General features: G+C 41.0%; 1 protein-coding gene across 8 annotated transcripts in view; it reads left to right on the top strand.

Moving 5' to 3' along the window:
- DMD (dystrophin) overlaps nucleotides 1-18,696 on the top strand; it is a 2,018,590-nt gene that overhangs the window by 1,576,416 nt on the left and 423,478 nt on the right. The window lies entirely within an intron of this gene.

Here is an 18,696-nt window from a genome sequence, read left to right as displayed (position 1 = left end):
GAATAGCTGTTGTTGCTGGTCAAGGACCACACTTGGTGAGCCACTAATTAAAATATCATTTAAAAAATTTAGTCCAGGGGCGCCTGGGTGGCGCAGTCGGTTAAGCGTCCGACTTCAGCCAGGTCACGATCTCGCCGTTCGTGAGTTCGAGCCCCACGTCAGGCTCTGGGCTGATGGCTCAGAGCCTGGAGCCTGTTTCCGATTCTGTGTCTCCCTCTCTCTCTGCCCCTCCCCCGTTCATGCTCTGTCTCTCTCTGTCCCAAAAATAAATAAACGTTGAAAAAAAAAAAATTTTTTTTTAAATTTAGTCCAGGGGCGCCTGCGTGGTCCAGTCGGTTAAGTGCCTGACTCTTGATTTCAGCTCAGGTCACGATCTCACACTCCATGAGATCGAGCCCCGTGTGGGCTTGGGATTTTCTCTCTCCCCCTCTCTGCTTCTCCCCTACTCTCTCTCTCTCTGTCTCGAAATAGATAAATACTTAAAAAAAAAAATTAGTCTAGCAAAGTCTCCTACATAATGGGGCATAACGAGTTATTTTGGTTTAATTTGGTCGGTAGTTTCTCGTAGGCTACATTAGCACCAGCAGATCTAAGGTTCAATTTATGTTCATGGCAGTCATGAGGGATACTTTGGAAAAAGCCTTGATTGGTTTTGGAGGTAAGGATGAGTAGGGAGGAAGAAATTAAAAAAAAAAAAAAGAAGCAGCTAAATATTAAGTTGTTCGTGGTGTTAAGAAAGAAGGAGAAATGAAGTAACCAGAAGTTCCTTAGACCGGTTCAACAAGGCAGGTCTGTCACAGTCACAAAGGAAAAACCTCCCAATTCCTTACATGGGCGATTTCTTCCCAAAGCACACGGGAGACTAGGGACTCCCGGCCTCCCCTGCAGACACACTCTGTTCTTCATTCATCCTACTTCTATTTGCATGTCTCCCCTCCCCCAGCCCTTGACTTGGCGGACGGGTTCCCACCCTCTAGAGTTTACATTCTCATTGGGAAAACAGCTGACACGTTTGTGATTTATGTTTCTTTTTTTTTTCTACACAATCGCTCTGGCTGCTGTGTGACTAGTAGGATATGGAAAGGATGTGAGTGTGACCCTGTTCTGAATTCCATCTCCTCTGAGCTTTGTTCCATCAGAATCCCCTTCCACCGTAACTTTTAGGCCACCTTCCTGCTGATTGTTTGCTGTCAGTTTACCCGTTAGTGCCCTTCCTCCTAGTTAACAAACACACGTCTCAACCTCAACACTGCTCTTCTCCCATGCCCTTCCGTGTCGTTACCCCTCTCCGCTCTCCATTTCACGGCCAATCTTTGTGAAACAATAGCACAGCCGGCTAACTCACCTCCTTTACCCGCCATTTGGTCAGGGAACCCCTATTATCTGCTTATTACTCCTCCCTGCCAATCCAATTGCTGTCACCGAGGCAATCGATGTCCTCCCCCCCCTTGCCAAATCACCTGGCTCAGTCTCTCTGTGTAATTCTTTCCTTCTTGAGTCCCTTGGCATCCTCTTACCCAGGTTTTGAAATCTGACCTATCCGCCTCTTGTTCCGTCTCCCTCACGGGTGATTCACGCCCTGCCTCTCCCACAAGCGTGGATGTTCCGCAGACCCCATCCTCAGCCCTTCGCCGCCTTCCATCCCATGCCCTTTTCACGATCACAACTTCATCAGAAGCTCCATTTAGTACCTATGAGCGGACGAGCCCCGAACCATTATCTGCTTCCTGTGTCTTTCTCTGGGGGTTCATTCCATATTTATGTCTGCAAGTCCCTGATGAACCTCTATATCCGGGCCACAGGACTGATATGCAGTGATAAGCACAGGTAGGGTGCACCGGCTAGTGTGTGCTCTGGCTGGCCGGGCTTTTGCTATTGCGGGTGTTAAATATTTGGAGGCTTACTCCTGCCCATAGTCATTTCACAATTCTCATGTCCCAAACTGAAATTCCTAGTAAATGCGGACATTGACTTCTCTTCCCTCTTTCAGAAAATGACCCAGTTTTCTAAGTCAGGAGCTTCTGGGTCCAGCCTGACTTCTCTCTTGTATACACATCTACTCTGACACGAAATATTGCTGATTTGACATCCCAAAATCTCTCCTGAAACAGACTTTTCTCTGACTGTCCCTCGTTTCCAGATGTTTATCACTGTGGAGTCGAGCACACCTGATTCAAATCTTGTAGCCTTAGGCAGATTTCTTAATTCCTTCGAGCCTCACTTTCCTCCTAAAATGTCTGTGTTGGCTGACTGAAAGGAGTGAATGAGATAGTTCACTTTTCTGTTTTTGCTTTTGTTGCCTGTGCTTTCGGTTTCATATCCATGAAATCAGTGCCAAGACCAACGTCATGAAGCTTTTCCCCTATGTTTTCTTCTAGGAGTTTTACAGTTTCAGGTCTTACATTTAAATCTTTAATCCATTTTGAGTTGAATTTTGTGTGTAGTGTTAGATAAGGGTCCAGGCTCATTCTTTTGCACGTGGATATCCAGTTTTCCCAGCATCATATGTTGACGTCACTATCCTTTCCCCATTGTAGATCCCGGGTACTCTTGTGGTAGGTCAGTATGGATTTATTTCTGGGCTCTTTCTTCCGTTCCATTGGTCTGTATGTCTTTATGCCAGTGCCATTTAATTACCGTAGCTTTGTAACATATTTTGAAATTAGGAAGTGAGATGCCTCTAGCTTTAGTCATCTTTTTCAAGATTTTTCTGACTACTGAGGGTCTTTTTTGGTTCCATATGAATTTTAGAATTTTTTTTTCAATTTCTGTACAAAATGGCATTGGGATCTTGATAGGGATGGCCCCAAATCTGTAGATCACTTTGGGTAGTATGGACATCTTATCAATATTAAGTCTTCCTATCCATGAACATGGGTGTCTTTCCATTTTTTCTTCTTGTGTCTTCTCTAATTTCTATCATTAATGTTTTGTAGTTTTCAGGGTGTACGTCTTTCATTCCCCTACATAAATTTATTCCGAAGTGTTTTATTCTTTTTGCTGATACTGTGGATGGAATTGGTTTCTCAAATTTCCTTACCAGGGAGTGTGTTATTAGCGTAAAGAAACAACTGATTTTTGTATGTTGATTTTGGATCCTGCAACTTCACTGCGATTGCCATGCAGAGAGAGTCAGGTATGTGAAATGCAACCAAGAAAGAACAGGTACTACGATTGTTGTCGATGATGTTATTGTAGTACTTGCACCTAGAAAACTCTAGTAGCCTCTAAACTGGTCTTTCTGCATCTAGTTTCACTTCATCGTCTCACATGAAGGCTGACCCTGTCACCTCCACACCTGTGTTTAAAACTCTTCAGTACCTTTAAGATGAGTTCGCACATCCTTAGAGTAGCATTCGAGGCCATTCCTGATATAGTTTTTCCATGACCCCGTTTCTTTGAGTCCTTCTGAGGAAGAGATATAGCAAACAATTCAAGGCTACCTGGACACTACTCAGCTTTTGTCTCCATACTCTAGTGTGCTAGGAAGACCTCCACTTAACCTCCCCTCTTCAGCCCAACTAATTTTTATATATTCTTCGAAGTAATCTCAAATTGTAGAACAGACTTCTGGTCCACAGGGGCTGTCACATCTCTCAGCCATTAAGTCAAACAAGATGAGCACGCCCCGAAAGACTGTTATTCAGATATTTCAAAGTTAAATGGCTACAGATCATGCCTATAGAAAAGGGAAAGCCAACAAAAATGGCAGTGCCAACATAAAAATACATACGGATATCATATTTGCAATTCGGGATTAATTTTTTTCTAACTTTTTGATATAAAAATATTTAATTAAAGGGGCACCTGGGTGGCTCAGTCAGTTAAGCATCTGACTTCAGCTCAGGTCATGGTCTCACGGTTAAGTGAGTTCAAGTCCCGCATCGGGTGAGTTCGAGCCTTCGCATGGGGTGAGCCTCACTTCGGGTGTACCCTGCTTCTCTCTCTCTCCCTCTCCCTCTCTCTCTGAACCCCTCGCTCTCTTGTGCCCCCTCTCTCTCTAGAAAAAAAAAAGTTTAATTATATGTCAAAGCTGATTTTTATAGTGAGCATTTGTATACCCACCACCTATAAGTTGCCATTAACATTTTACCATTTTCGCCTTATAACATCCAACTATCATCCCTCTTTACAGAATTAGTTTTTAATATTCTGATAGTCTTACCTTTAAATAATACGTTGTTTTTAAAAAAATAATAATATAGATGTTTCTGGGACGCCTGGGTGGTTCAGTCGGTTAAGAGTCCGACTTCGGCTCGGGTCGTGATCTCACGGTTCACGAGTTGGAGCCCCGCGTCGGGCTCTGTGCTGACAGCTCAGAGCCTGGAGCCCGCTTCAGATTCTGTGTCTCCCTCTCTCTCTGCCCCTCCCCTGCTCATACTCTGTCTTTCTCTCAAAAATAAAATAAAAACATTAAACAAGTTTTTTTAAATAACATAGACGTTTCTGTATGGGAAAGCAACGTAAACTTGTTTTTGTTAAAACAATATAAATTGACGGCTTTCAAATTCAATTCATTGAAATATCCATTAAAAAGCAAACCAGAGAATGTAAAACACGTTTTATTAATATTCTACTGTACCTGATTGGACATAGACCATCAGGAAGAATTGTTTTAATTAAAGGGTCTGGCAAAAAGCCTAAGGTTGTCTATTCCAGTGAAATGGTTTGTGAGGACTGTTTCTTCTCCATCTTTATAAAATTTAACTTTGACCTGTATTTTGTGAATGCACCACGGGTTAAGCTATACTATGACATGTGCTAAATAGATCTGGCAGTTTGGAAATTGGATTTTTTTAGTTCCTTTTACATTAAATCCCCGTAATACTTTATTGATTCATTTGTTATCATTACCATTTTAAAGAAAACTCTCAGACTGGCAGGTGAGAATTAAAAAGAGCCAAATCAACATGGTAAGCCCACTTCCAAGCCAGTCAACATGGAGTCAGTGTGTCCTTCTAAATTAGTAAGGCATAGCTTTCTACAAAGTCACAGCATGACTTTAATACGCGTCAGTAGTATTGCTAAAATAACGGAGAATACGATATCTTCCATATAAAATGTTTCTTTTCCGTAAGTTTTTATGACAGTACGCAGCAATGACCACCTTATTCAGTTCCAGAATTAGTAACACACCATTGTGGATGGCTCCATTCGCACTGTGATTACTCATCGAACAACATTCTTGAGGGTTTACGGTGTGCAAAGCATTACATTAAGTAGTGTACAGGCGGAAGTTCTCCAGTGCAGATGATCTGTGAAGATTTCCTCAATCAGCACAGAAGTGAGAAGTATGACGAGTGAAAGAGAGAGGAGGGGAGGGAGTAGACAGAGATATGATGGAAGCCTGTCCCCCGCCTTTCTTAGGAAAGTCTGCCTTCGCCCTGAGATCGTGTTCTTGTGATGGTTTTGGTTGTTAACATGCCCTTTCAATTATGATCTAATGGTGCCAGTCTCTGGTGAGCTCTGTTTTTGTTTTACTAGTTTACCTGTCAAAATTATCACTTAAGGTCTGTGTTAAGTATCAGTTGCCATGATAATGCTATGGCACAGGCCACCCCAACACTCAACGGCTTAACACAATAGCTATTTCTTTAGCTCACTGGCTTGTGGCTTGATTTAAATGGGGCCTCCCGACAATGTTCACATCCAAATCCCCACGCTCGAGAGTCTGCTATGGTACATGGCAAGGGGGGATTATAATTGCTGACGGAACCAACGGTGCCAATCAGGTGACCCTGGGACAGGGAAATGATACTGGATTACGCGGGTGGGCAAAGTTTAATCCCAGGATCCTCATAAACCAAAGGGGGAAGCAAGACAGTGGGGGTCAGAGACAGAGAGGGATAGGAAGATGCCACTCTGCTGACTCCGAAGGAAAAAGGAGCCCCTAGCCAGACAGTGTGGGTGACCTCCGATAGCTGGAAAGGACAAAGAAACAGATTCTCCTCTAGCTTCTTCAGAAGGAACACGGTCCTACCTACCCTTTGATTTTAGTCCGGGAGACCCATTTCAGACTTTTGACTTCCGGAACGGTAGGCTCATAAAATCTGTTTGGTCCTAAGCTGCTAAGTGGGAGTTTGTTACAGCAGTAATAGGAAAATAAAATACCTTCATTGTCCAGTATTTTCAGTAACATCTATACTACTATTTAATGTTTTTCTTAAAATTAGCTTTTTTTTTTTTTTTTTTTTTTTTTTTTTTTTTTTTTTTTTTGCTTTGAGCTTCAAGTAATAATACCTGTAACATTATAGTTTGATGTGCTGGTGTGGGTTTTTTTTTAATAAGACGTCCACATGAAAATAAATATTACAATGTGAACGGTTCTGTGCAACGCTACAGATCAGCTCCCTACTTATAGGATTAGGCAAACCCCATTTGAGGAAATGTGGGTGTAGGTGATCTAAGGGAGCCAGAGGCTGCAAAAATGAGAACGTCCCAGGGAAGGAGGCATTTGGCCAATGGGTGGAATTTGGGGCAGACAAAGGTAGAGGAGGAAGACAAATGATCCCCCAAAGCTGTAGCACACTCTTTGCGTTTGTAGCAAGCAATTTGAAGCGTGCGCATCTGGACGAGTCTTAATGCTCTTGGATTCATTGTTTTTTCCACTGGCTGAAGTGTTCACCAGGACTCTTGCCTGTCTTATGGTTTAAGCTTCGATTTATCATCCTTCTTCTTAGAAATATCTTCTCCCAAAGTCCCAGCTCTCCCCCGGCTGAGATCCACATCCCCTCCTTTCCATAAAAAAAGCCCAGACTTGTTTGCAGCACTCCCCAGTCATTGTGACATCATAGTGAGCAGATGAGGTGTCTCAGGGCCGGGGGGCTCCAGACTCCTCGGTACCTGCCTTTATGTCCCAAGGCTGAGGGTGGTCCACAGCCAGGTGCCTAAAACCTAAGCACACCATGTGTTGTGGCACGCCCATTGGAACCTGCTTTCAAATATTTATGTGTTGTGAACTTCTTGAAGGCAATAGCCTTGTTCTGTTATTCCTTCTATTCATCATTCATAACATGATTTGTGGTAGGTGTGATTATTTGTTGAAATTGATTGTTCACTGTTGATCAGTAGGTCATTGTTGATGGAAATAAAATGAAATAAATAGCCAGTGACTTGTTCAAGATCAAACACGTACACAACTTAATTTCTCTTCCCTTTGCTACCCTCCAGGGCCAGTTGTGTCTACTGATCGGCCGGGTCTGTCTTCCAGGCCCATCTTAGTTTTAGTGGCTCTCATAGTGCGACAGAAATCCAAGACCGCCATCCGGTAGGATTTGTAACTCAAATCCTGTGAGGAATAAGCATGGAGTGCGTGACCTGGGATTTGAAAATCCCCACATTCCTGACTTACTTTTTTACCTCCTCTCCCCTGGCCTCCTTATTGGTCCAATAGTTTTAGTTATTCGGGTACTAGTAAAGCCTTGGCTATTTTTCTTACCTCTGTTCTCTAGAAGCTGTCACAAGTGAGTGGAGGCAGGATGGTGCTAGGCGGTAGAGGAAAGGACGTAAAACCAAGAGCTAGAAGCCCTGGCTTCCGGTAAAAGCTCTGTAGTGGGATTTAGGGCAAGTCTCTTAGCTGCCCTCAGCGTCAATCTCTTCATCTGTGAAATACGATTAATGGTATCTCTCCTGCCTGTGCTTCAAGGTTGTTTGGAGGTTCTTGCGTGTCTCCCCTGCCCCACCCATGTAACACATATATCTCAGGTGTACACAGATAGCCTGTAATGTTCTACGGGAAACTTATTATTCCTAGGATTTTTAAAATCAGTGATCAGCACTGACCCAGTTCAACCCAATAATATATTAAGCATCAATGTGTGTGGGAATCTCTCTGGTTATTGATGCGGATGGGAGTGCATGCAGCTTATTAAAATTGGACAGAACTGTAATATTACTACAAATCATCAATGTATGTTTTTAGTCAATTTAGTTTTGCAATATAAAGATCGTTTTGGTCCAAAATTAGAGAACTTAAATGTTGATTAATTTATGTGTGAAATTATGACGTCAAAAGAGCTACTTCTTTTAAATATAACTTCTTCCTTACCTTGAAACTAACCTGTCATTTCGGACAGGGAAACCATGTAATTTGAAAATTCGCTGGAATTTTCATGGAACTGGAACAGTGGCTTGTGAAACCTCTATCAGTTTCATTTTTCTTTGTTTTACAAATGGAATGGTGATAATTCTAAGGGTATATGAAGCATACTAACTGACCAAAAAAAGTGATATATTTTGCACATCTCTTCCTTAACCATTATTCTCTTCAGCCAGGCCACATAAGAAGCCTCCGAGGTCTTTGTCCCCGGGTTGATTTCCTCTCTTAAACCTTTTCAGTTCTAAGCCCAAATCGCTGTGGTTCTTTGAGAGGCCGCACAAAATGAGTGTTGTCCAATGCTAGCCCTTTGAAATGTGATATTGTAATTACTTACCAAGTGAACATTAATCACTACTAGATTAGAATGGAATTACCTGTTACATTCACATTAATAGTAAATGAGCTTTTCCCTGATTGATGTTGTTATAATGAATAAAATAGGAATTAATAACAATCTGGCATTCACCAAAAGAGGCATAGTCATTAAGGCCATACCCTCAAAAGGCAAGTCGCGCTTGACAATAAGCAAGTATTAATTGAAGTAAAATCACCGTGAACTCATGTTGAATTACTTACATCCGCGTTACAAACATACGAGACTACGGGGATTAATGTGATTGTAATACATTTTATAAAAATTAATAATGAACAACCATTTAAAATATATCGGAAGCATATACTTGTTTATGTTTGCTACATCACTCTGCCAGCTGTTTTGGTTCTTTGAGTGACTTATTAGCATAGGGACGGTGATGAACAATACGAAGCAATAGATATATGAAGTCCTATCTTTTTGTCTGAAAGTATGCATTTTTTGTTTTGGAATTTTTGTTTATTTCCAGCAGAATATTCTAAAGGGCCTCTAGGTTGCAGATGTACCATCGACTAATTTCTGGTTGTTGTTGTTTTTTTTTTTTTTAATGTATTTGAAAGCTGATCTGCTGTGAATATTGAACCAGATGTTAAGAAACACCCTGGTCAAAACTGAGTCGTGGGAGCAGAGAAGCAGAACTAAACCTTCATATACAATTTCGAAAGAGTAATTGAGCATACGCCTATCAAGGGGGATAAAAAGTCAGGCTCTCTCAGTCAAGGTGCTTCCTTTCCTTTTTAAAAAAAATAATAATTTTGAAATTTTCTCTGGCAGCTAATCCATAGCAGAAAGCAGAGAGTTTTGCCTCAGTTAAATGATTAAAAAAAAATCATTGTTATAATTGTGCTGCATTGAACATTGTTTAGAACAATTTAGAATGATATCAAAATAGCTATAAGGCACATTTGTCTAACATAAGAGTTAGCATTTAAACCAGATGAAAATAATTATGTCTTAAAAAGAGTTTGCGTTAAAAATGGCAAAATCTAAATGAGGTCTGTATTTCCCTTAATAGCATTCTACCAATGTCAGTTTCCTGGCTTTGATCATGTGCTATGGTTATTTTTTTTAGGTTTATTTATTTGTTTTGAGAGAGAGAGTGTGCAAGCAGGGGAGGGGCAGAGAGAGAGACAGAGGGAAAGAGAGAGAGAATCCCAAGCAGGCCCTGCCCTGTCAGTGCACAGCCCGACCGACGTGGGGCTCAGTCCCACAGATGAGCCGATCATGACCTGAGCCGAGATCGAGAGTCAGATGCTTAACCGACTTAGCTCCCCAGGCGACCCTGTCCTATAGTTATTTAAGATACTGTCGCTGGGAAAAGCTGGGTGATGGGTACACAGGAACTCTGTGCTATATTTGCACTTTTCCTGCGAGTCTTCAACCATTTCGAAATAAAAGTGATTTTTAATAAAATGAAATAACTACTTTAAGAAAATTGCTATCTTTTCTGTATAGTAGAGGCAGTTGGCAAATTAATTACGTTTCCGACCTGGACTTCACTGATGGTTTTTGAACTAGTAGGGGAATGTGTGTGCCGACCCATGTTATGGAACATACAAATATATAAGGTAAAATGATAGAAGCTAATTATTTCTTGGCGGGTTGCAATGGGTCGATTTAACGCTGTTCCTGTAGGAAGCTGCTGTGATTATAAAAAGGAACACAGCCAAGCAGCCCGGTAAATGAATTGAACTTTCAAGGTGTTGTGCCTGAGGTTTGAAACGCCTTACAATGAGCTTTGCATTCATTGTCATACAAGGTAGACACATTTTTGTATTTTAGGATTCCATATTATATGCTACGGTGTCAAAGAAAAACTCGAAAGTACGCACTCAAAATCCTGATGTGCCCTCCCTTCCAAAAAGGCAGCACCACGATGAATACAACCTCCAGAGTTAATAACACCTAAGAACAAACCCAGCGGTTGTACCAGCATGATTTCGCTCCTGCCGTGACTATTATTATTTTTATTTCATTAATTTTGCAATTAAATTGCAGACTTAAACTCGACGTATTTCAAGCTGTGGCTTTTGTTCCACTTTGCTCAGTAGTTCATAGATAACTTCAGAGGTTCAACAGTGAAAGCAGACGGCCGGGATTTTATTTCTGTAGCACCAATTTTGTGTGCAAAAAGATTTCACGAAATCTCACAGAAGTTCTACAACTATTCATTAGACATCTGAAACACAGCAAAGGTTAAAAGAGCGGAGCAAATTTATAACAGAACTGCACCGGGAGCCGAATCTACCTCGTTTTCATCAAGAAGTTATGAAGGCACCATGTGTGTGAAAGGAGGTGGGGAGGTGGAGAGAAAACCCCTAGCCCTTGGGAATCGTACGTTCTGATAGTAGAAATGTAGCAAGTGTAGATAGACTTATTAACATATATCTTATGTAGCTTGATGCTCACTATGTATTTTGCGATTGTGCAGGAACCACGAAATATTCCACACGTCACTTCAGCAGGGAATTTTTATGGAGAAGGTGACATTTGTAAAAGATTCGAAGAAACGTGCCTTTGTTAGTAAAGTCCTGGGTTTCTTTGGATCCCCTGGAAGTGAATTGGAGTTAGCGTTTCATCTAACATGGCCAAATACGATGAAAGGTTGCCGAAGACTAAGAAGAGAGAAGCTATATAGGGGGTTACGAGTTAACCAAGCACTTTGTGATTAAAAAAAAAAAAAAAAGGTAGATTTGCTGCATCGCCGAAGAAGCCATCCGCCTTTGGCTTGGTGTATCTCACTTTAGTGGTCAAGTAAAGTGCTGGCCATCTGGGTACCCTTTCTGGATGTGCCCCCATATAGCTGCGTATTCATGGACAAATAACCTAGCTTTGTAGAACATTAGATTCCTTGACGATAGGCAAGATTTCTTTTTTCTTTTTCTTTTTTTTAAGTTTATTTGTCTTGAGAGAGAGAAAGCCCAAGAAGCGGAGGGGCAGAGAGAGAGGGAAAAAGAGGATCTCAGGCAGGCTTAGTGCTGTCCGTGCAGAGCCCGACGCGGAGCTCAAACCCACGAACCAGGAGATCGTGACCTGAGCGATTTGAGCCACAATCAAGAGTCCGACGCTCAACCGACTGAGCCACCCAGGCGCCCCTCAATAGGCAAGATTTCTCAGTTGCCTTTTACATCTACATTTCTGTGTCTCGCACAAAGGCAGTCCTTTGCCCCAGAACTATCCTGCGGTGGACCGTAGTGATCAAAGCTTAACTGTGTCTGAACATTGGCCGTGCTACTCGCTTAAGATCACAGTGTGAGGTTCCTACCAGCTTAGCCTCTCTGGGATTCATTTCTAAAATAAGAGGAACAAAGGTTAATATTGTGAAGATTGAGTGAAATAAGTTATATAAAGTACTTAGCATAGTGCCCTGCATATCATGAAAGCTTAGTATATGTTAGTAGCTGCATTTTATTGTTATATCATGATTATCATAGTTAATAATAATGAACCCTGGTTATCGGAAGACTTGGTTTTGTCCTCTTCTCTCGTAGTCAATGTAAGTTTTTTAATGTTTATTTATTTTCAAGAGAGAGAGCATAAGAGCAGGGGAGGAGCAGAGATTGAGAGAGAGAGAGAGAGAGAGAGAGAGAGAGAGAGAGAGAATCCCAAGCAGGCTGTCAGCTCTGTGAGCACAGAGCCCGACACAGGGCTCGAACTCAAACCGTGAGATCATGACCTGAGCTGAAATCAAGAGTCAGACTCTTAACTGACTCAGCCATACAGGTGCCCCATCATAACGAAAATAGGTTTTAAAGGGTCTTTTATAAATGCTTAGAGTAATGTGCTTCATTTGTATATGGTTCTTTATCATTGACAAAGTGCTTGTTTATGTTATCTCCCTAAAATTTCAAAAGCGAGTGTAAAAGAGCCAGAATTTACAAGAGTGCAACGAACAGAAGTAAATGTTTTGCTCACTGGATTCTTCAGTTTAACTGACTCAAATCTTCTCATGTCTCACATCATCTCTCTTGACGAACAGAACACAAACCAGAATACAGCTTTGTGTGTACGTATTCATTCAGCCTGAGAAAGCTCCAGAGCTACAAATATTGGGATAATCCAGATTTCCCAGGAGCAGCTAGCACACAAAGTACAATTTCCAGGAGGCCCATAAATAGTATATTAAAATATCAGCCTGTACCATATAATATTTACAGTCTTCACATGTCTCAGCCCTGCAAAACTAGCGGGGTTTTCTTTCTGCGTGTTTCAACCTAACAGTTAAAAGAAAGCCATGCAGCTTAAAGTTGAAAATTGTCCCCACATATTTTATAGCAAAAAATGAAGAGGGAAAATAAATATTGCTAATCAGTTACACCTGGGAAATTCAAGCCCAGAAAGAATTCTACGTCATATATAGAGCAGTCCTTATTTGCACTCCCTCAGTGAATAGAAACAGTTGAAATAATCACAGATCCCACCCCCACGTTTATTTCACCCCGACCTATGCAACTGGCCCGACGTCTCCTTAGCAAAAGTTTTCTTTCCATAGATCATTTATAGGGATTTCTGGTTAGAAATGGTGGATCATAAAACTTTGTTAAAATGAGGATGATGGAAATAAAATATTTACCTACAAGGACAAAGTATATGGGAGTCGAAACAATAAAATACGAGCAATGGCAAATTTTGAGGGTGTGTAAAGGGAATGGAGAAGTTAGCATCTCTACGAAAACTGAACACCAAGTACGAAGAGCCTAGAAAGTTTTAGAAGTTGGACGCTCCACCTACTACAGAAGGCAGAGATGACCGTGGGGCGGATAGTAGAGACGTTTGTCAAGAGTGTGTCTAAGAAGCATTTAGATCCTCATACCTCTCAGCCCCTTTCATGGAATCAAAATTATTGCCTCTTCCCTACCTAACCAGGAAACCAGAGGTTTGTTCTCCAAAGAAATTGTGCTGGGAAAGTTCAACATCTGGGGGCATCGGGTAGAGGAGAAGGCGGGGAGAAGTTCCACGATGAGAATGGGAAGTGAATGAAACTCCGTATACGGAAGAAGATTCCCCCACTTTCCCCAAGGCTCAAGTCCTGACTGGCTGCAAGTGTACACTCCCAGAGAGGAGATTAAATGTTTTTCTCCGAAGAAACTGAGTGGCCTTAGAGAAAAGACCCCGAGATACTCTAATTTGGAGGTCTTTGCCCACATACACAGACTAAAATTAACCTGGTGAGAAGCTCATCAAGCCAAGCTTATCATTAATTTTTAGTGCCTAGATCCTAAATGTGGGTAAGAAATGAGACCAAAATATAAAATATGGGGTGGGAGGGGGAAGAACTCAGGGGAAAACAGATACCCATAATTAATATCTCCAGGACATAAAAGAAAATATTTGCTCCATAAAAGAAGATTTTATTAAAAAGAAAAATTCAGAGAACGAGGACGTACTTCCGGAAAATAAAATGTAATAGCAAAGATGTAAAATTAAATTGAAAGTGGAAGGTAAATCTCCAAGAAAGCTGATAAGATAAAGACTAAGAAATGAATAATAAAAAAAAGAAGATGGTAAAATTAAAGGAGAAGTCCAAGAAATCCAACATCTCACTAAAGGAATTCTGGAGAACATATAGGGAACAATTTACCAAGAATATATACGTGAGAACACTTCCCAGAAATGAAAGACATACGTTTTAAGATCGGAAGTCCCCACCAGGCTCCGTGCATGCACACGTGCGCATGCACGCACGCACACACACACACACACACACACACACACACAAAGCACAAGATATATCATGTGACATTTCAGAAAGGCAGTAAGGTTCTAAAACCTTCCAAAGAAAGAGGTGGATTTGGGCAGGGAAGGAGGGAGGAACACAGGCAGGAAGGGAGAGGAAGAGAGAGAGGGGGAGGGGGGGACAGGGAAAGAGAGAGAGAGATTAACATAAACCAGGTCACTAATGAAGGACTGAAAATCAGAATGGATGGGGCTCCTGGGTGGCTCAGTTGGTTAAGCAACCAACTCTTTGTTTTTGGCTCAGGTCATGATCTCATCATTTGTAGGATCAAGCCCTGCATTGGGCTTTTCACTGACAGCTTGGAGCCTTCGTGGGATTCTCTCTCTCCCTGTCTGTCTGCCCCTCCCCCGCTTGTGCTCTCTTTCTTTCACTCTCTCTCTCAAAATAAATAAACTTAAAAAAAAAAAGAAAATCAGAATGGCATCGGCCCTCTTAATCGCAATACTTGAAGACAGAAGCGAAAGAATCCACACCTTTACAACTCTGAGGGAAAATAATGTTCAAATCAGAATTAATAAATATATTGTCACGCATTCAGGTTGTCAAAAATTCACTTTGCAGTACCTTCCTCAAGAAGTTACCAGAAGACAAGCTCCATGAAAACCCAAGCATTAAACAACAGAGAAGATGGCCTCTAGGATCCAAGATGAGAGAGGGGGTGAAAAGGCCTAGTACCACAGTTGTTCTGCAGGTCTAGAGAACAGCCTGTTTCAGACCAAACTATGGACAAGCTCTTCTGACAAAACTTCTTACACAAACCAACAAGAAAGGCAGGGTCACATATAAAACATCGCCTTGGCTGTGTGCTGATAAACAAGAAGCTCAGGTTTTAATAGCTTCTCAGAGATAGGAGGAACCACCTAGAATATAACCGAGATCCCCATACAAATCAAGATCCTTAAAGAGCTACACCTGTAGTGCCAGAGCAGCCTGGGTAAAAATCCAGTTAGCAGAAAGAGGAGATGTCAAGGAAACTTGTCCAACTCACCCTGAGTTCTAGGTAAGGAAAATGTCTTCTTGAAGGGTTTGCGAAGTCAGGAATTCCTCTCGAGTGTTTGGGGCCTGAATCCATACTACCTCTGTGGTTCTGAGAAGCCTCAGACCCAGAAATTTACAGGAAGTATTCATAGGTTGGTAACTTCCTATGTTTGATCATAGGATCAAACACTTTCTGAAGGGATGCACCTTCAATTCAGGCTGTGCAGAGTTTCCACAGTTAATACCCTATCCAACCTGAGCTCACAATCTAAAATTACAAAACACACATGGAAATGCTATACACAAGAGTCAGCTGGGAAAAACTAGATCTGCCTTCAGTATCTTCAGGTAATGGAATTATCGAAATCAGAAATTAAATGAGCATGTTTGAAATGGTTGAAGACACCAAAGAATCGAAAGCTGAAGAAACCAACAAAGTAATACAAAACAAAATGGTAAATTTGAATAAATTCCCGATCCGTCTACTATATATTAGATACATAATCGGTGTAATAATAGAACTCAGTGGACATTTTAAACAGAAACTGAAAACTGAAAAAGAATTACTGAACTAGAAGGTGATCTAAAGAAATTACTCAAAACACAGCACAGAAAGACAAGGAGAAAAGAAAGATGTTTAAAAAACTTAAGACATGTGAAAGATAGAATAAGCGTAGCATATATCTGATGGGAGTTTAGAAAAAATAAATGGGAGAAAGCAGTATTCAAACAATTAGAGGTTTCCAGAAATGCTAAAAGACACGAATACTCCAATTTTGGAAGCCAAGAAATCCCAGTTCAGACAACGAAGGAAAAGAAAATTCCACCTAGACTCGTTGCAATGAAATTGTCAATTATTAAAGACAATGAGAGATCTTACAAATGCCCAGGGAAAGAAAAGGAGATTACCTACAAAGGAACAACAGTGGACTTCTCTAAAGTAGCAAAAGAAGTCGAAGGAAGGTAAACTTAAACTGCTACATACAATAATACACCCTACTGAGTTGTTATTCACAACTAGGATGAAATAAACCATTTTCAAAAAGCAATCGGTCAGAATTCAAACATAAGGATAAAAGAGTCTCAGAAGAATATTTTGATGAAGGTTGGAGGAATGGGGAGGAGAATAGACAAATAGAGCAATTGCTTTGGCTCTAAACTTATCTGAAAGTGATTGCAAAGACATAAGTATGCAGATACTTAAAATGAAGCAAAGAAAAAAGTAACTTATTCCGGGAAGAACAGTAAGTAATGCGAAAAAAGAAATATTATCCCTGTATTCAGTACTTGATCTAACAGCCAGCAATCTTAGTCACAATAAGATAAACCCTAAATACTGATATTTTAAGAACTTTTTTATTTTGAAACAGAGATACACAGGAAGCAAGAATAGTACAGAGAGGTCCCATGTATCTTTTATTCAAGTCCTACTTGTTACATTTTACATGGCTTATCATAGACTATCAAAACCAGGACATTGGCATTGGTACTGTATGCGTGCATGTGTGTGTGTATTTGTGCCATTTTATCACATGCGTAAATTTGTGTAAGTACCTCCACGATCATGGTACAGAACTATATCATCCCTACAAATATTTCACTTGTGCTACTCATCCCCTTTGCTCTTAACCATCCCCACCACCTTCCTGGAAATCACTAATTTGTTTCCTTTGTCTCTAATCTTGTCATTTTTAGAATACTATGTAAGTGAGGTCATAGTGTTCATGACCTTTTGGGATTACTCTTTTTACTAGGCGTAATGCCCTTGAAATCCGTCCAGCTTGTTGTGTTTCTCAATAGTTCATTCCTTTTTATGGCTGACTGGTGTTCCATAGTGTGGATTATCAAATTCTGCTTAAACGTTCCCCTATCGACGGGCACCGGGGTGACTCAGTCGGTTAAGCATCCGACATCGGCTCGGGTCATGATCTCATGGTTTGTGAGTTTGAGCCTCGCGTAGGGCTCTGTGCTGACAGAGTTTTAGATTCTGTGTCCCCCTCTCTCTCTGTCTGTCTCCCACTTGCACTCTGTCTTTCTCTCAAGAATAAATAAACATTAAAAAAAATTTTTTTAAAGACCTTCACCTGTTGAGGGACATGAATGGTTGTTTCTAGGTTTGGGCTATTGCAGACTGGGCTGCTATGAACATATGTGTACAGGTTTTTGTGTGGATGTAAATTTTCCTTTCTCTGGGATAAGTGCCCAAGAGTAAGTTGCGGGGCCATATGGTAATGTGTATTCAGTTTTTAAAGAAACTGCCAAACTATTTTCCTGGTGGCTGTATCATTTTACATTTTATATTCCCACCAGCAATATATCAGTGATTCAGTTTCCCTGCATCCTCATCAACATTTGGTATTGTCGCTACATTTTCCATTTTAGCTGTTCTCGTAGATGGGTAGTGAGATCTCATGATGGTTATAATTTGCATTGCCCTAGTGGCTAGTGATGTCGAATATTTTTCATTTGCTTATTTACTATTTAAATATCATCTTCAGGGAAATGTTTCTTCACGTGTTTTGCCTATGTGCTATTTAAGGGGTTTTTGTTGGTGGTGGTGGTTTTTGGGTTTGGTTTTGGGGTGTGTTTTATTTTAGTTTTGTTAGTTGTTGAGATCATACGCATGCAGGCATGTGCGAGGAATATTGGTGGGCAGGAGAGCCCTGGGTCCTCATTTTCCTGAGCGATCAATGGATAACGACTACAATTGAGAAGTTAAGAAGCTGGGCTCTAAGCATAATACTTAGCCGTATGGATGTGAACATTGGAAAAGAACAGCCTAGAGCGTTTGGAGTAAAGAAAACCTCACGTAGAAAGGGTTGGGGTAGAGGTATGCTGGTTTTCATTATCAGTCCTCGTATTGTTTCATGTTTTGAAACTCAATACATGCAACATTTGGATAACTTTTAAAATTAAATTCTAAAACCTACAGCTTGTTATTAAACCAAATCCAGGACTCTAACGTCGGGATCAGAAGATAGAGTTTATGTATTGATTGTTCATTGACTGCGTCATACAGCCTAGAAGATTTACAGATCTGATTCCTAAGGCACGTTATGCGCTCACAGTTAATCTCTGCCCACTGTCCATATCACATATCTCCACTTAAAAGCCTCCATGTTTTTGAATCCTCTTTTCTTAGTAGCGCTCCTCATGACAGCATGCATTTTCCCACACTTTCACACTTGAGACTTTATGTGCAGGGGTTGAAAGTATTCAGACTAGGACAGAGATGGGACACAACCGCATGGGCACTGTACAGACACCACCTTCATCAACCATCCCCCTGTAAGCAGATCCTAATGCAATTTCCCGAAGTTCTCTCATGTGTTTACAGCACATGAAGAAGCAAGAGTGGGGTTTGGATGCTCTTAGCTAATGAAATCACTGCCCTGTGACTTTTGATGAGAAAACGATTTGTTGCTATGAACCAAGGAATAGTCAAAACAAATCATCTGATGGACTTAAAAGGGCTATCCTATGGCTCACTCACTTCGCCTAGAACCTCGA

The sequence above is a fragment of the Prionailurus bengalensis genome, chromosome X, assembly GCF_016509475.1.
Source record: "Prionailurus bengalensis isolate Pbe53 chromosome X, Fcat_Pben_1.1_paternal_pri, whole genome shotgun sequence".
Lineage (NCBI taxonomy): Eukaryota > Metazoa > Chordata > Mammalia > Carnivora > Felidae > Prionailurus > Prionailurus bengalensis.
This window is presented reverse-complemented; position numbering and strand designations above follow the sequence as displayed.